Raw genomic sequence first — 17,789 nt, forward strand, 5'->3', positions numbered from 1 at the left:
ATCATGTCTTAAATGATGGACTGACGTTTCTCTTTGTTTATTTGAGCTATTCTTGCCATACTATGAACTTGTTCTTTTAATCAAATAGGGCTATCTTCTGTATATCACCCCTACCTTGTCAAAACACAACTGATTGGTTCAAACGCATTAAGAAGGGAATAAATTGAAATGCATTCTAGGTTATTTTAATTGAGATTGTTTGGGATAAGTTGGACCGCAGGGTGAAGGAAAAGCAGCCAACAAGTGCTCAGAATTTGTGGGAACTCCTTTAAGACTGTTTGAAAAGCATTCCAGGTGAAGCTGGTTGAGAGAATGCCAAGAGTGTGCAAAGTTGTCATCATGGTAAATGGTGGCTACTTTGAAGAATCTCTAATATAAAATATACTTTGATTTGTTTAACCTCTAATTCCTCCCAAACCCGGATCCGGGAGCACCCCCCACAGTAAAAAAGCTGACTAGCATAGCCTAGCATAGCGTCACAAGTAAATACTAGCATCTAAATATCATATATCAAGTCCAAGACACCAGATGAAAGATACACATCTTGTGAATCCAGCCATCATTTCTGATTTTTAAAATGTTTTACAGGGAAGACACAATATGTAAATCTATTAGCTAACCACGTTAGCAAAAGACACCACTTTTTTTACTCCACCAGTTTTTTACTCCATCAGTAGCCATCACTAATTCGACCAAATAAAGATAAAAATAGCCACTAACCAAGAAACAACTTCATAAGATGACAGTCTGATAACATATTTATTGTATAGCATATGTTTTTTTAGAAAAATGTGCATATTTCAGGTATAAATCACAGTTCTACATTGCAGCTGCAATCTGAAATAGTGCCGAAGCTGCCAGAATAATTACAGAGACCAACGTCAAATACCTAATTACTCATCTTAAAACATTTTTGAAAAATACACAGCGTACAGCAAATGAAAGCCCAACATCTTGTGAATCCAGCCAATATGTCAGATTTTAAAGTGTTTTACAGCGAAAACACAATATAGCATTATATTAGCTTAGCACAATAGCCAGAAACACAAGCAATTTACCAGCAGCACAGGTTAGCGATCGTAACAATACAGCAAAAGATATATAATTTTTGACTAACCTTGATATACTTCGTCAGATGACAGTCCTGTAACATCATATTACACAATGCATATAGGTTTTGTTCGAAAATGTGCATATTTAGCAGCACAAATCGTGGTTATACAATGTGATCAGTGGCAACAGGTCATGCATTCTGGCCGGCGCCATCTTGGAAAGGCACCTAATCTAATCAATAAATAATCGTAAACTTGACTAAAAAATACAGGTTGGACAGCAAATGAAAGATGCATTAGTTATTAATGCAACCGCTGAGTTAGATTTTTAAAATTAACGTTACTAGACATACAGTGTGCGTTACAGCCAGACTAGTGCCGCAATAATGGCGGACAAATGCGTTTACATTTTTCCACATAAATACGGAATAACATCATAAATAGCTCTTACTTTTGGACGAGCTTCCATCAGAATCTTGGGCAAGTGGTCCTTTGTCCAAAATAATCGTTGCTTGGTTGTAAAACGTCGTCTTCAACTTCGGAATTAGCAGCTAACATTAGCTATGTGGCCACAACATGCCCAAATGTTCAAAGCGCAATACTAAGGAAATTCCGAAAATAGCAATATACTCGCATAAACTGATATAACTTGGTTTAAAATAACTTCGTTATGATGTTTCTAACACCTATATCGAATTAAATTACAGACGGATATAGCTAAGGCCGATAACTGAGCGTTTCAAAATGCCATCCTGAGGTCTTGCTTTGCGCAATGACGAACGTCGAAAAGAGAGCTCCCTTCGTTCCTTGGCCTTTTATAAGCTCTGAGAACTACGTAAAAACTCCATTCCACTTCTCATTGGTTACTGACATCCAGTGGAAGGCGGGTGCAGTTCATGTCGACCCATAGGATACATACAGAGCTTTAAACTGATCTGAGAACAGAGCCTCGTTTTCAGACCTTTGCAGTTCCTGTCATGAATTTCGCTGCAGAAAGAGTTCTGGTTCACCCACAGACATAATTCAAACGGTTTTAGAAACTAGAGATTGTTTTCTATCCAATAGTAATAATAATATGCATATTGTACGAGCAAGAATTGAGTACGAGGCAGTTTAATTTGGGAACGATAAATGTCCAAGTTGAAACAGCACCCCCTGTAGTGTCAAGAGGTTTTAACACTTTTTTGGTTACTACATACTGCCATGTGTGTTATTTCATAGTTTTAATGTCTTCACTATTATTGTACAATGTAGAAAATTTTTGAAAAAAAGAAAAACACTGGAATGAGTAGATGTGTCCAAACTTTTGACTGGTACTGTATATACAGAGAATGTTCAGTGCCCCAAAAAAAAAAATTTTTTACAAATGTTTCCTGATCTTTCTTATAGGACAAACACTTCAGAACAAACTTAATTTAGATTTTTTGGGGGAATATCTGTTGTTCCATGGAGTGAATCTGTTATTCAATGCCGTTTGTATGGGCTAATAGCAGTAAGGCCCAAAAAATTTTTTCATCAAATAATATTTTTTTATACTTAAAGAGGTCTTAAAATTCAAAATCAAATAGCAAAATTATCCTTGGTATGACCTTCTTTAAACAATTCCATATAGCTCAGTAGAATACTCCCCCCACCCCCGGCTTAGACAGGGCTTAGACACTTATGGGTTAATCGATCAAACAGGCCTTTATGATGGAGTGAAAAAACGGTTGTGTGGAAGAGATAATATAATTCAGTCATAATAAGCTCATGAATTGGTAATGGCACGAGCTGGTTTTCAGCAGAAGTTTCTGAGTGCCAATAAAATCTTTGAATGACCTTGGCGATGCACACAAGATAATTATCTGCTGAAATCAATGGCGGGCGCTTTGACGAATGTTATCATCAAGGCAACTGCCACAGAGGCATACTTCCTCTTCCTATATGACGATTCACTCTCTTTGATGAAAATCCAACATTTACTGTATGTTTAAATTAAATAAATTATATTTTGTTTTCTTCAGCAATGCATTTACACGATTTTCCTACTTCAGGCCTGTTTGATACTATACTCAATTTCAACAAACTTGTTTAGACTATGGACGTTTAAGGAAAAACCTGAAATCCAAATTGGAAAGCTCCGTAACTGCTCTGGACTCGAGCATTAACAATGTCTTCTTATAATTAGGTTGGGCATCATTCTGATGTACTGTATATAGTCCAGGATACGTACAGTATAGGTCAGGAGTGGTCAACTATTTTAAAACTCAGAGTTAATACATGTAATATCTGTGATGTTAGTAGTAACGAGCAGTCAAGGCAAGGTGCTCTAATGCTGATAAACCCAACTGAGAAATATGAATTATATAACCATTGTATACCACCATACTCCAATCCTGCAGAAGCGGCCATTTTGAGTGAGTGCTTACAGATAAGTGATTCTGAATAATGACTAAAGAGGCCATTGACAGACTAAATCTCACCCTTATGACTACTTCTCAGCCCAGATTGCAGTAGGTATGAAGTCAAGGGTGAAATTATGTGACAATTATTCCACAGTGTTGATGCTCGCACCTGTTAGTGGTGGCACCTCAAGCCGGTCCCCTTGACTAGCAACAAAAATTGATGGCTTTAATCACTCCTTTTTAATGGTGACAATATCATATTTTATTGTTTTCTGAAATATCTTTACAGCTTGGGAAAACGCAATCAGCCGTCAGAAACAATTACTGTCATAATTGTGATGTATTAAAGGCAATCCAATGCTGGTGCTTGCCTTATTACAGTAGATTTTAGGGGTCATTTACTGCTTAATTGAGTCACCAACAAAAAACAGGAAATGACATAGCTCCCAGCAGCCTCGCTGCTTATTGTTTCCCTATGGTAGGATCTCGTCGTTGATCCTGGCAGGTGGACATTTCAGGAAAACTTTCAGGAGGTGCCTTGGGACAACAGGGAAGGAATAAGAAAAAACTAAGCAGAGGTAACCACAAACAGTAGACAGTGGAGGTCTAAGTGGGAGAAAGCAGAGGTTGTTTGGGAGGGAGGTGGTTGTCCTGAAGATTCAATGTTCATGTGAAAAGTGCTGAATTGGCCAAACAGCGATATATAATAATTTACCGCAAACTATTATTATAGATTCTATTTTTGGGATAATACACCCTGCCCATTAGTACTTCCAGTATAAAGGGGTCATTGTGGATCAGTATAAGACGTGCCAAGGGTTAAGAAAAATTGACGGGTCATGGATTGAACTTTTGTAACAAAGTGTTTTTCTCTCACAAAGGGGTCTAACAAATCCAAAATCATGTCATACACAGCATATTGAAAGGCCCAGCCTAAATGAAATATATGTGACACACGGAGACATATTGTACATTCTACTTTGAGTCCTGACAGGGCAGCACACAGATGTTTCACATAGGACAATGATGGAGGGGTGGGTGTACAATGGGTGTACAGTACCTTCAAACTGCATACATACCGTGTTACAAAGACAGCAAAGTGATGTCCAACTACGGTCCTGTCCTCCCAAGAGAGACAGATTCACATCAGCTGCTAGTTTTGTACAAAAGCTAGGTCCATACACACCAACAGTCTCATTAAAATAGATCAAAACAGATAGATCAATACTTATTTTACACCATAATTTGCAAATAAATTCATTAAAAATCCTACAATGTGATTTTCTGGATTTTCTTTTCTAATTTTGTCTGTCATAGTTGAAGTGTACCTATGATGAAAATTACAGGCCTCTCCATCTTTTTAAGTGGGAGAACTTGCACAATTGGTGGCTGACTAAATACTTTTTTGCCCCACTGTATGTAGGGCAGGACCAAATCGTAGAGATAGTGGGAGCAAAACCATCTAATGCTTTGTAGGTTAGCAGTAAAACCTTGAAATCAGCCCTAGCCTTAACAGGAAGCCTGTGTAGAGAGGCTAGCACTGGAGTAATATGTTAAAAATGTTTGGTTCTAGTCAAGATTCAAGCAGCAGTGTTTTGCACTAACTGAAGTTTTTTTTGTGCTTTATCCGGGTAGCTGGAAAGTAGAGCATTGCAGTGGTCTAACCTAGAAGTGACAAAAGCATAGATGAATTTTTCTGCATCACTTCTGGACAGAAAGTGTCAGATTTTTGCAATGTTACGTAGATGGAAAAAAGCTGTCCTTGAAACAGTCTTGATATGTTCGTCAAAAGAGAGATCAAGGTCCAGAGTAACGCCGAGGTCCTTCTCAGTTTAATTTGAGACGACTGTATAACCGTCAAGATTAATGGTCAGATCCAACAGAAGATCTTTGTTTCTTGGGACCTAGAACTAGCGTCTCTGTTTTGTCCGAGTTTAAAAGTAGAACATTTGCAGCCATCCACATCCTTATGTCTGAAACACAGGCATCCAGGGAGGACAATTTTGGGGCTTCACCATGTTTCATCGAAATGTACAGCTGTGTGTCGTCCGCATAGCAGTGAAAGTTAACACTATGTTTTCGAATGGCATCACCAAGAGGTAAAATATATAGTGAAAACAATAGTGGTCCTAAAATGGAGCCTTGAGGAACATCGACATTTACCGATGATTTGTCAGAGGACAAACGATCTACAGAGACAAATTGATATCTTTCCGACAGATTAGATCTAAACCAGGCCAGAACTTGTCCGTGCAGACCAATTTGGGTTTCCAATCTCTCCAAAAGAATGTGGTGATCGATGGTATCAAAAGCAGCACTAAGGTCTAGGAGCACGAGACAGATGCAGAGCCTCGGTCTGATGCCATTAAAAGGAAATTTACCACCTTCACAAGTGCAGTCTCAGTGCTATGACGGGGTCTAAAACCAGACTGAAGAATTTCGTATACATTGTTTGTCTTCAGGAAGGCAGTGAGTTGCTGAGCAATAGCTTTATCAAATTTTTTTGAGAGGAATGGGAGATTCGATATAGGCCAATAGTTTTTAATATTTTCTCTGTCAAGGTTTGTCTTTTTCAAGAGAGGCTTTATTACTGCCCCTTTTAGTGAGTTTGGTACACATCCGGTGGATAGGAAGCCGCTTATTATGTTCAACATAGGAGGGCCATGAACAGGAAGCAGTTCTTTCAGTAGTTTAGTTGGAATAGGGTCCAAAATGCAGCTTGAAGGTTTAGAGGCCATGACTATTTTCATCAATGTGTGAAGAGATATATTTAAAAAAAACTTGAGTGTCTCCCTTGATCCTAGGTCCTGGCAGTGTTGTGCAGACTCAGGACAATTGAGCTTTGGATAAATAATCTGATTTAAAGTGAAGTCCGTAATTTGCTTTTTAATGATCATGATCTTTTTATCAAAGAAGTTCATGAATTTATCACTGCTGAAGTGAAAGCCATCCTCTCTTGGGGAATGCTGCTTTTTAGTTAGCTTTGTGACAGTATCAAAAATAAATTTTGGATTGTTCTTATTTTCCTCAATTAAGTTGGAAAAATAGGATGATCGAGCAGCAGTGAGAACTCTTCGATACTGCACGATGCTGTCTTTCCAAGCTAGTCGGAAGACTTCCAGTTTGGTGTAGCGCCATTTCCGATCGAATTTTCTGGAAGCTTGCTTCACGGCTCGGGTATTTTCTGTAAACCAGGAAGCTAGTTTTTTATGAAAAAAGTGTTTTTGTTCTTAGGTGTGAAACTGCATCTAGGGTACTACACAAGTTTAAATTGAGTTCCTCAGTTAGGTGGTTAACTGATTTTTGTAGTCTAATGTTCTTAAGTAGGTGGAGGGAGTCTAGAAGGGCATCTAGGAATCTTTGGGTTGTCTGAGAATTTATAGCACGGCTTTTGATGATCCTTGGTTGGGGTCTGAGCAGATTAATTGTTGCGATTGCAAGTGTAATAAAATGGTTGTCCGATAGTCCAGGATTATGAGGAAAAACATTAAGATCCACAACATGTATTCTACAGAAACAAAACTAGGTCCAGAGTATGACTGTTGCAGTGAGTAGATCCGGAGACATGTTGGACAAAACCCACTGAGTCAATGATGGCTCCGAAAGCCTTTTGGATGGGGTCTGTGGACTTTTCCATTTGAATATTAACATCACCAAACATTTGAATATTATCTGCCATGACTACAAGATCCAATAGGAATTCAGGGAACTCAGTGAGGAACGCTGTATACAGCCCAGGAGGCCTGTAAACAGTAGCTATATAAAGTCATTGAGTAGGCTGCATAGATATCATGACTAGAAGCTCAAAAGACGAAAACGCAGTCGTTTTGTTTTTTGTGTAAATTGAAATTTGCTATCGTAAATGTTAGCAACACCTCTGCCTTTGCGGAATGCGCGGGGGGATATGATCACTAGTGTAACCAGGAGAAGAGGCCTCATTTAACATAGTAAATTCATCAGGCTTAAGCCATGTTTCAGTCAGTCCAATCACATCAAGAATATGATCAGTGATTAGTTCATTGACTATAACTGCCTTGGAAGTCAGGGATCTAACATTAAGTAGCCCTATTTTGAGATGTGAGATATCACAATCTCTTTCAATAATGACAGGAATGGAGGAGGTCTTTATTCCAGTGAGATTGCTAAGGCGAACACCGCCATGTTTAGTTTTGCCCAACCTAGATCGAGGCACAGACACGGTCTCAATGGGAATAGCTGAGCTGACTACACTGACTGTGCTAGTGGCAGACTCCACTAAACTGGCAGGCTGGCTAATAGCATGCTGCTTGGCCTGCACCCTATCTTATTGTGGAGTTAGAGCCCTGTCTATGTTCGTAGATAAGATGAGAGCACCCCTCCAGCTAGGATGGAGTCCGTCACTCCTCAGCAGGCCAGACTTGGTCCTGTTTGTGGGTACGTCCCAGAAAGAGGGCAATTATCTACACATTTTATCTTTTGGGAGGGGCAGAAAACAGTTTTCAACCAGCGATTGAGTTGTAAGACTCTGCTGTAGAGCTCATCACTCCCCCTAACTGGGAGGTGGCCAGAACAATTACTCGATGCCGACACATCCTTCTAGCTGATTTACACGCTGAAGCTATGTTGCGCTTGGTGACCTCTGACTCTTTCTAACCAACATCGTTGGTGTCGACGTGTATAACAATATCCCTATACTCTCAACACTCGCCAGTTTTAGACTTAGCCAGCACCATCTTCACATTAGCATTAACGTCTGTAGCCGTGCCCTCTGGTAAACAGTGTATGATCGCTGGATGATTCGTTTTAAGTCTAATACTATGGGTATACTAAGCCAATGAGTAGGGTTTTCAATTTGTCAAAGCTAATGGTGGAAGGCTCGGCCTCTGACTCAAACCTTTTGCTTAATGGGTAGAACCGGTTGAATTCTGTCGGCTGAATGAGCGACACCGGTTGAGCATTCCTACAGCATTTCCTTCCAGAAGCCATGAGAAAATTGTCTGGCTGCGGGGACTCTGCGAGGGGATTTATACTACTATCTGTACTTATTGGTGGCACAGACGCTGTTTCAACCTTTCCTACACTGATATTACCCTAACGATTGCGTCTGAAGCTGGGCTTGCAGCACGGCTATCCTCGCCATAAGGCGATCGTTCTCCTGTATATTATGAGTACAGCGACCTCAATTAGAAGGCATCATGTTAATGTTATTACTTAGCTTCGGCTGGTGGAGGTCCTGACAAACCAAGTCCAGATAAAGCGTCTGGGTGAAAATGTTGAATGAAAAAAGTAGAGTGAGGGAAAAAATAATATAAAGCGGTAATTAAGAAGTAAAAACCGTAAAGTTGGCAGATAGCAAAGTAAGGTTAGCAACAAACCGCACAGCAGAACGTAAACAAGTCCACAAGTTGTGACCGAATAAAGTCCAGCTGACCAAAGACATGAAAGAAAATGCTTTAACGCCATGCTTTAGCTATCATGTGGTTTCAGTGATTAAAGGCATAAACATCATACCGAGGATGCAGTGGTATAATTTAAGTGCAGTGGTGGGGCTTAAATTATATATTTATAGACAGCCTGGGAGAGGGTGCAAGCAATCAAACGTTTGGACACACCTACTCATTCAAAGGTTTTTCTTTACTTTTTACTATTTTCTAAATTGTATAATAGTAGTGAAGACATCAACACTATGAAATAACACAATCATGCTACAAAAATGTAGCAAACAAATTAGTGGTAAACAAATCCAAATATATGTTATATTTGAGATTCTTCAAAGTAGCCACCCTTTGCCTTGATGACAGCTTTGCAGAGTCTTTGTATTCTCTCAAACAGCTTCACCTGGAATGTTTTTCCAACTGTCTTGAAGGAGTTCCCACATATTCTAAGCACTTCTTAGCTGCTTTTCCTTCACTCTGTGGTCCAACTCATCCCAACCATCTATATTGGGTTGAGGTTGGGTGATTGTGGAGGCCAGGTCATCTGATGCAGCACTCCATCACTCTCCTTGGTCAAATAGCCCTTACACAACCTGGAGATGCGTTGGGTCATTGTCCTGTTAAAAAACAAATGATAGTACCAGTAAACGCAAAACAGATGGGATGGCGTATCGCTGCAGAATGCTGTGGTAGCCATGCTGGTTAAGTGTGAATTCTAAATAAATCACCAACAAAGCACCCACACACCATCACACCTCCCCCTCCATGCTTCAGGGTGGGAACCAAACATGCAGAGATAATCCGCTCACCTACTCTGTGTCTCACAAAGACACAGTGGTTGGAACCAAAAATCTCACATTTGGACTCATCAGACCAAAGGACAGATTTCCACCGGTCTAATGTCCATTGCTCATTTTTCTTGGACCAAGCAAGTCTCTCCTTATTATTAGTGTCCTTTAGTAGTGGTTAATTTAACAATTCGACCATGAAGGCCTGATTCACGGAGTCTCCTCTGAACAGTTGATGTTCAGATGTGTCTGTTACTTGAACTTGGTGAAGCATTTATTTGGGCTGCGATTTCTGAGGCTGGAAACTCTAATGATCTTGTCCTCTGCAGCAGAGGTAACTCTGGGTCTTCCTTTTCTGTGGCAGTCCTCATGATAGCCAGTTTCCTCATAGCTCTTGATGGTTTTTGCGATGGCACTTGAAGAAACGTTCAAAGTTCTTGAAATTTTCCGGATTGACTGACATTCATGTCTTAAAGAATGATAGACTGTCATGGTCACGATCGTCGTCAGGGTGGAAATGACAGGACCAAGGTGTAGCGTGGTGAGCGTACATTTCATTTAATGTTATAAATGTCATCAACAAAACAAGAACTACCAAAAACGAACGTGACGCTGACTATGGCTATCCAGGCCACTAACACAGACAACTACCCACAACTAAGGTGGAAAAACAGGCTGCCTAAGTATGATTCCCAATCAGAGACAACGATAGACAGCTGTCCCTGATTGAGAACCATACCCGGCCAAAACATAGAAACAGAAAACATAGAAATAAAGACACTAGAATGCCCACCCTAGTCACACACTGGCCTAACCAAAATAGAGAATAAAAGCCTCTCTATAGCCAGGGCGTGACAGTCGTCTCTATTTGCTTATTTGAGCTGTTATTACCATAATATGGACTTGGTCTTTTACCAAATAGGGCTATCTTCTGTATACGACCCCTACCTTGTCACAACACAACTTATTGGCTCAAACGCATTAAGAAGAAAATAAATTCCACAAATGAACTTTTAATAACAAGGCACACCTGTTAGTTGAAATGCATTCCAGGCGACTACCTCCTGAAGCTGGTTGAGCGAATGCCAAGAGTGTGCAAAGCTGTCATCAAGGCAAATGGTGGCTACTTTGAAGTATCTCAGATATAAAATATATATTTTTTTAATAATATAAAATAACACTTTTTTGTTACTACATATGTGTTATTTCATAGTTTTGATGTCTTCACTGTTATTCTACAATATAGAAAATAGTAAAAATAAAGAAAAACTATTGAATGAGTAGGAGTCCAAACTTTTGACTGGTACTGTTTAATGGCTATATTGTAGAAATTCATTTTGGTCTTAATTTAAGGTTAGGGTTAGGCATTAGGATTAGCAGTGTGGTTAATGTTATGGTTATTGTTTAGATTTAAACCACTCTGCAGACCGGCCTCCAGAACAAGATTCATGACAAAAAAACACTAACCTGCGATTGTTCCAGCCTATCACCATTATTAACAACAATTGTATTTGTAGGCTTAATTGAGCAGTGAGACAATGATAGGTGATGAACAGGTAAGTAGACCAATCACATCAAGGAGGATTTGGCACATGCAAAGTGATTGGAGAAGCTCCACGTTGACTTTACTTGGTTGACCCTTAGCAAATAAGTGGAACCTATCTCTTGGACTGGCCCAGGGCATAAGTGAAATAAGCTTTCACTTAAGGACCCCAGCTACCAGGGGGCCCCAACAACATCATAATGTTTTACTTACTGTTGAGAGTTAGAATAGTACAATACACAGGAAGCAATTTCAAAATGTTGTGGTGCATCAGCAGTTTTTATCTTGTAATGTCAGTCACTGACAGTCACTTAATTAGCCCATGTCAACTAACATTATTTAAATTGGTAATTTAGTCTAGGCTGCTATCTACACCTTGTAGTAATAATGGCCGAATTACTGACCAGGCACGCAGGGCATGTGCCCTGGGGCCCTGACCTCCATGGGGCCCCCATTGACTTTGTCACTCTCACTCAGATATCATATGAACATGGCATAAATCATAGCAAAATGTATAGAATTGCATTAAATTAGCTTAAAAATGTATATTTTCTCTCCACCCAAGGAAACATTTGTACAATTACATGAAATTATTTTGAAAACTGCAACATGTTCTCTCTGCCCCATGACAAAATGTGAAGAATTGCAGGAAATTTGCTTTCAAACCACAATCTTTTCTCTAGAAGCTCCCAAGAGGGGGACTACTTAAAACGTTTACCCGCGAGGTAGGGGGCCCCCAACCAAATCTTGTTCAGGGATGCCAAAAAGGCTAGGCTGGCCCTAGCTATCTCCACTTTGGAAGTTTTTACATGTCAACAGAGCAGGGAAAACTAGCTGAATATGTACAGTGCCTTCAGAAACTATTTATACCCCTTGACTTATTCCACATGTTGTTGTGTTACAGCCTGAATTCAAAATGGAATAAAAAAAACAAATTTCTCACACACAATACTTAATAATGACAAAGTGAAAACATGTTTTTAGGCATTTTTGTAAATGTATTGAAAATTTAATCCAGAAATGTTTCATCTACATAAGTATTCACACCACTGAGTCAATACATGATAGAACAACCTTTGGCAGCGATTTACACCTGTCGGCCTTTCTGCGTATGTCTCTAAGAGCTTTGCATAACTCTATTGTAAAATATTTGCACATTATTCTTTAAAAAAAATCTAGCTCTGTCAAGTTAGTTGTTGATCATTGCTAGACAACCATTTTCAAGACTTGCCATAGATTTTCAAGTCGATTGAAGTCAAAATAGTAACTAGGCCACTGAGGAACATTCAATGTCGTCTTCGTAAGCTACTCTAGTGTATATTTGGCCTTGTGTTTTTGGTTATTGTCCTGCTGAAAGGCGAATTTGATTCCTAGTGTCTGGTGGAAATCAGACTGAACCAGGTTTTCCTCTAGGATTTTGCCTGTGCTTAGCTGTATTCAATGTTCCCTAAAAAAAAATATGGCGCTGAGAAAATTTCAGGTCTGCTGAGCTCAAACTTGTGTGCATCTTCTGGCAGGCGTTTATTGTGAACACTGAGGATGTACCCGCATTAAGTTACAGTTATAACAGTGGCCAAGTAGGCTACTTTGGCGATTTGATCATAATGTAGGCCTACCAGAGTTGTCTACCATCAAAAACAATGGAGAAAATACATCCCATAACATTTTAAAATGGAAATAGCTGTTCTATCATGAAGCCTACAGTAGCAGCCAATGTGTGATGTTCAATGTAGGCCTACATTCTGTGAGACTTTTTGAAAAAATATGCAGGGCTTGACATTAAGCTGTTTATCCGCTTGTCCTTCCGACAAGGAGGTGACTGAAAATGTGTTGTTTGATGCAAGAAACCACTTTACAAAATAAAGGTCATTATTATTCCCATACTATTATTACAGAGAATCTGACAAATTATGCTACCCTCTGCCTATTGGCTACTTAGCTTATTCAAGCCTGTTCTAAAATACAACAAGAAATGCACTTTACCTGACTCGCTTTTCAAAGATGCCTAGAAATGCACAAGTTTTGTGTAACCAATCCCCCATTGCTGACTAGATATTAGCTATAACTGGGCTAATAACTCACTAACTAGCAAAGAATAGGGACACGTTTGCACACGTGGGTACATGCAGCTCTCGCTTCGATCTCAAAACAAACGCATCTTCTCCCGACCACTCATGCTTCAATGTGAATGGCACCGATCCATATGCTAACATGCTAATGCATGCTACTACTACTTAATAATAATAATGATAATAATGCAGAGGCTAAATGTAGCTACGCAGTTGGTCTGTAGAATTACGTTTTCTTCTGTTTGTTTTGTGTGAGTTATTTGCTACATTGTCACTGTTTCTTTTGTTTGGTCAATTTGCATATAGGGATACTGCAGCTCTGATTGGTTATGCTGCACTGGTTTGTTGAGTATGGGCTGAGTCATGCCTTTCAATGCAATAGAATCCTACTCCGGTGCATTTTGCCCACAAGAAAATCTCTTGCATAGTTAGTTTTGCATAGTAAATCTTGCATAGTTCGTTTTGTTTCGGTATGTTGCATTGAAAGTGGCTAATATTGGTAATTCCCACAGTAGAAGGAACTGTTGATAGTGTTAACTAAAGGGGGAAACTAGAAAATTGGGTGAAGTTCAATCTCGTGCTTCTCTGCGCAGGCTGATATTTCTTCTGCGCAGCAGTCCTGGGGAGCTGCGCAACCGTGCACAGTTTAGAGGGAACATTGGCTGTATTCCGTTTGTTTTTACCCAAAAAACTCCCTAGTCATTGCCGATAACAAGCATACCCATAACAAGCATACCCATAACATTACAGATACTTGTATGTGTGGGATACAGAGGTTAGGTAGTCATTCAAAAATCATGTTTAACACTATTATTCAACACAGAGCGAGTCCATGCAATTTATTATGTGACTTGTTATGCCTTGTTAAATTTTACTCCTGAAGTGATTTAGGCCTGACATAACAAAGGGATTGAATACTTATTGACTAAAGACATTTCAGCTTTTCATTTTTTATTAATTTGTAAAAATGTCCACTTTGACGTTATGGGGTGTTGTGTGTAGGGCAGTGACACAAAATCTCAATTTAATCCATGTTAAATTCAGGCTGTAACACAACAAAATGTGGGAAAAGTCAAGGGGTGTGAGTACTTTCTGATCAGTGCCATTTATGACGAGGGAGGATTATTGTATTTACTTCATGGGCATGGCCTTACTTTTCTATTTCTATTAATATGAGTGATAGTTATTCTATTGCATGTTGGATAACTATCACTCATATTCAATTCACCCAGTTCAATGTAACATTGATAGGTTTAGGCTGTTACACAAATTTAGGCTACTACATACTCAAATTGTCCCTATACCCATCATGAGGTTGCTACAACCTAGCCTATGAATTAAAGTTTACAACGTAGGTGCACACAGGTCGAGATTATTTTTTTAGATGACAGATAGTGGCACATTCAATACCTCCTTGCACACTGTTGCCTGCATCTAGTGTATCTAGGGTGTAATCATAAGCCCAAAAGTTGCAAACAAGAGTTTCGATTGGACAAATTCCGGTATTGTTTATCCCTGTTTCATTTCCTTCCATTTAAGAAATGTTTTAACAGAATCGACGAAATGAATACACCTCTGATCACGCAGAAACACAGTTCACGTTCATAGCAGCCACGTTGTATTCATTCTCGCCTCTACGCACTCTCCTTCTCTCACCTTTACCCTTTGTTTGTGAACTTCAATGAGCAGCTGTATGTGACCAGGTGAAAAAATCTTTCCAAGCCAAACCATATCATAACCGCTACACACAGCCTACATCATTGTCCCCATATTAGCTAACTTAACATCCTAGTGAACATAGCTTATATAAGTAGTGCATTAGTAAACCCGCTACAATCATGCAGTAAAGTTACATTGTATAGTCAGTAAGCAGTTGCACCGACGGTCCCCGGTGGCAAAAAAAAATAATAAAACCAAAAGCTTACCTTGACTTAGAAGAGTTCCAGTGTTGTGATGGATAGTCATAGCCAGCTAGCTAACATAGCATCCCACTGTTTGAGCTGGGTGTTTGAGTAACTAAACTAGCCAGCTGAGTTTGCTAGTAGGTGAAACTGAAAGTTAAAGAAAATGATGAAATCTCTCTCTTTCTCTCTTGCCTTCTTTTTTGAAGAAATTAATTTGTTGAAAACTGTTAAACTATTGTCTTTCTTTCTCTTTGAGTCAACAACTCACCACGTTGTATGCACTGCAGTGCTAGCTAGCTGTAGCGTATGATTTCACTACTAGATTCATTCTCTGATCCTTTGAAAATATCAAAATTACTGTGTAAGTCTTGGAAGGGGGTGAGAACCAAGAGCCTCTGAGGTTTTGTATTGATGTCAATGTACCAGAGGAGGACGGAAGCTAGCTGTCCTCCGGCTACACCATGGTGCTACCCTACAGAGTGCTGTTTAGGCTACTGTAGACCTTCAATGCAAAAGAGTGTGTTTTAATCAATTATTTAGTGACGTGAATATAGGGAATTCAAGGGAATGAGGGAATTCAAAGGATAGGTTTGAATAGTAAATTATGCAAGCAAGTATAGTTTTATCTAAAAATGATCACTTTTTCAATGTTTTACAATTTAATTTTTATGAAATTCACTGAGGAGGATGGTCCACTTCCTCCTCTGAGGAGCCTCCACTGTTTCTGAAGGCACGTGAATATAATGCAAGCAGATTGTACCTTAGCAGGTTCCCATTTAGTAGAAGCTCCCTTTTCCTACCTGCGAGGAGGTCACTGTGGGCTACAGCACTGGAGTCTATTGAGCAGTACAATTTGACAATACTGTACAGTATGTGGGTCTGTAAATCATATAAGTAGTAATGAATTCGAATGTCAGTCCTCCATATGATAAAATGAACGGTGTCCTATTTTGATGTTGCGCAAATATTGGTGTGCTCATAATAATGTGATGCACATCCAATCGGCATGCAGAACACGAAAGAGAGAATTGAAAGGAATGGTTTGAATAATAAATGGTGCAAGCAAGAAAAAGAGGAAGGAAAGAGAGGGATGCATCAGCAGATCTGGGACAAATAACTAGGATAGGGGCACTTAGTTCACGTAGCCTGTGAAATTGGACTAGTCACCCCCTTTATCCACAGGCTGTGTGAGCAAGTGGAAAACAAATAACTCAGCACTTGACTTGTAACGTTGAAACCCTTCTCTGAATTAATTTGCACACTGCTTACCTGATATTTATCTGCACTCTGCACCTCACGGTCAGCTCCCGCTGTTGTTGTCTGTATCTCTGGCTCACCATCGCTTGGCTTTACTCATTTACTGTATGTTAATGGTCAGCTTGACTTTCTCTTCTCCTCACCCTGACGCTCTTTAATAAATCTCTATAGCACCACCTTGCTTTGACTGTCGACTTAGTTGTTTTCGTGGCGACGAACAAATGGGACAACAATTAGGATTGCCTCCCACAATCATCCCCTCTCATTCCCCGTTCACACACAATGCAGGGAGAAACGCGAGACATCTGCAAATCCGCAGCTTTCCAACTGTGTGGAACTAGCATTAGACATCAACCAAATGAGGACAGAAAGCACCACGTAGTGCAGAACTGCGTGTTGTGTTAATATTTTATTTTCCTTGGGAAACAATCCTCTTCCTGTTGGTTCTCAGTCAGTGACACTTGTCCACTTGATAAGAGATTAACTACTTTTGAGGTCTAATTCTAAAGATTTGTCCTAAGGTCCTCCAACAATATTTGAGCTCAAATGTGCTAAATAATTTATTATTAACTTCAATCATTTTCATTAAACTCACCATTTTAGGTCCACTGCCTTTGGGCTATAGTCTGTTAATTTCCTTTAGTTGGGTGTCATTAATTATGGTACATTGAAACAGTTGCAGCTGGTGGATGTCAAGCAATTGAAATACTTAAGAGGGATTGCAAAACTCTTAGTTCACTCTGAATGAGGAGGGTCATGCTACAGTTATTAGCAACTCACTCGTGAAATTGGTGGAAAATCTGGTATATTTGCATTTTCCCTAGTGCTTACCCCTAGATCCTCAAGGCCCACATCTAATCCTTTCATATCTATGGGCGATTCGGCACATAGAGCAAAAAGGGGCAACAGATGAGTTCGGTATTGGTTGGCTTACATCTCTTTATACCCATGTCATATCGAGTTGACTTGAGATATAGGCTATAGGTCACGTGTTGAAAGTAGAGAAGGTTTCAATCTGTCTCTGCTGTCAATCTATACATCTTCCCCAGACACTTCTGCTCTGAAACAGGTTATGGGCTAGATGCAGTAACAAATGTATTGAGGGTGAAAAAAGTATTCATATGTATGGAGTGCTTAATTTCCAAGGGAGCTAAACGAGATCCCTGGCAGAATTTTTATGCTTCACTGATTTAATGATCTTGGGAATCTTGCATCTAACAAACTGGGATGATTGAGAGCCCTCCACACTCTTTACCATCAGAGGTATGCATTTGAATGAAAAAATGCCTATGCTGGACAAAATAATGTATGTTTTTCACATACCTACCAGGAAAAATGCCCATGCTGGAAGAATTGTGTTTCTCACATATGTAACGCA

The 17,789-nt window shown here is 39.5% G+C and overlaps 1 long non-coding RNA gene across 1 annotated transcript in view; it reads right to left on the bottom strand.

Annotated features, from left to right (window-relative positions):
* The window catches only part of LOC139580220 (uncharacterized), a 106,163-nt gene extending 89,526 nt beyond the window's left edge, over positions 1 to 16,637 (bottom strand). The window contains exon 1 of the long non-coding RNA XR_011676002.1: positions 16,424 to 16,637. This is a non-coding gene — a long non-coding RNA (uncharacterized lncRNA). The remainder of the gene's footprint in view (positions 1 to 16,423) is intronic.
* Between the last annotated feature and the right edge of the window lie 1,152 nt (positions 16,638 to 17,789).

This window comes from Salvelinus alpinus, chromosome 7 (assembly GCF_045679555.1).
Source record: "Salvelinus alpinus chromosome 7, SLU_Salpinus.1, whole genome shotgun sequence".
Classification (NCBI taxonomy): domain Eukaryota; kingdom Metazoa; phylum Chordata; class Actinopteri; order Salmoniformes; family Salmonidae; genus Salvelinus; species Salvelinus alpinus.